This window comes from Austrofundulus limnaeus, unplaced genomic scaffold (genome assembly GCF_001266775.1).
Source record: "Austrofundulus limnaeus strain Quisiro unplaced genomic scaffold, Austrofundulus_limnaeus-1.0 Scaffold11, whole genome shotgun sequence".
Lineage (NCBI taxonomy): Eukaryota > Metazoa > Chordata > Actinopteri > Cyprinodontiformes > Rivulidae > Austrofundulus > Austrofundulus limnaeus.
Window position 1 is genome coordinate 4,011,910 of NW_013952413.1, and position 1,193 is coordinate 4,013,102.

Consider the following 1,193-nt stretch of genomic DNA (forward strand, 5'->3'; position numbering starts at 1 on the left):
ACACACACACACACACACACACACACACACACACACACACACACACACACACACACACAGAGCAGGGATGGTGTGCACAGCTCCTGTCTGTGGACAGGCGTGCACACAACCAAACAGTCAAAACGTGTTCATTGTTTTTGTCACTCTATTGAACATAGACCTCATTTCCAAGTTGTGTTTATTGCTCCACAATCAGGTTTTTGCATTAACACATGCACACACACTTAAAGGCACACTGACATGAATTCATTACCTGCCTGGGAGGAAACGAGAGCTCACAGAGGTTTACGCTCAGCTTATGTTGCTCACTACATGCTTGCTTGCTGTAGAGCCGATGGTCAGATGAAATCATTGAGCAAAATAAGATGAAGGTAGGCGGGGAAGACGGAGAGAAACAAAACAAAAACACAAGATGGAAATACATGTTATAAATTTTAAATGAACAGAAATGGAAAAAAAGAGAATGTGTGAGAAAGTGTTCAAGGTGTTGATAAAAAATCAGCAAACGAGACAGAGAAGCATTAAAGTTCTTTTTTATATAGGGGGAAGCTGCAGGTGTGCATCAAACATTTTGAATACTTTTGAAGTCAAGAATTTCCACAGCGGAAGCAAAGGAAGCAACAGACCATGGTTGAACACCCAACATGTGTGACAACACATTATGTTAAAAATGGTTCTGTGTTTTAATTATAGTATATCTTTCATTGATTATTAACAGTATTTGCAACTGACTCAAGGCAGCAACAGTGTCAAGTTTGATTCAGTGATATCTGTTTAATGTTGTTTTAGTTTCATTCAAACCCATCCATGAGATAATTTGTAAACAGACAAGGTTGACTGCAAATAGTTAAAGACAAAATGTACAATCTGTTAACACTCAATGTATGTTTTGAGATAAGTTTATACTCCAACAAATCTAATTTTAACTGACTTAGTTGCAGCCATTTTTATGTTTTCAATGTTAGATGACTGTGGCGGCTAGGCCTGTCGCGATAGTCAATAAATCAATTAATCGCACGATAACTTTTTTTGAGGTCGGTAAAAAAAAAGGGGCCGATAAGTTTCATTTTCCTGCTTGTTTGTTTACTTCGTGTCTGTCCCTCCGCTGCACAGGATGAGCTCCTGCAGCTGACCCCTCCCCTCCTGTTTTCTTAGTGTGGGAGGAGTCAACTCTCGCTTTAGCATGATAGCTC

General features: G+C 39.5%; 1 protein-coding gene across 4 annotated transcripts in view; it reads right to left on the reverse strand.

Annotated features, from left to right (window-relative positions):
• The window catches only part of tfeb (transcription factor EB), a 34,878-nt gene that overhangs the window by 21,193 nt on the left and 12,492 nt on the right, over positions 1–1,193 (reverse strand). Inside the window, exon 1 of one of the 4 annotated variants that reach the window (XM_014002080.1) lies at positions 254–329. The exons of 2 other annotated variants lie outside the window; for them this stretch is intronic. The gene's annotated coding sequence lies outside the window, so the exon portion shown is untranslated. Of the gene's footprint in view, positions 1–253; positions 330–1,193 lie in introns of those variants that run through there. One more of the 4 variants, XM_014002079.1, reaches the window with a different exon arrangement.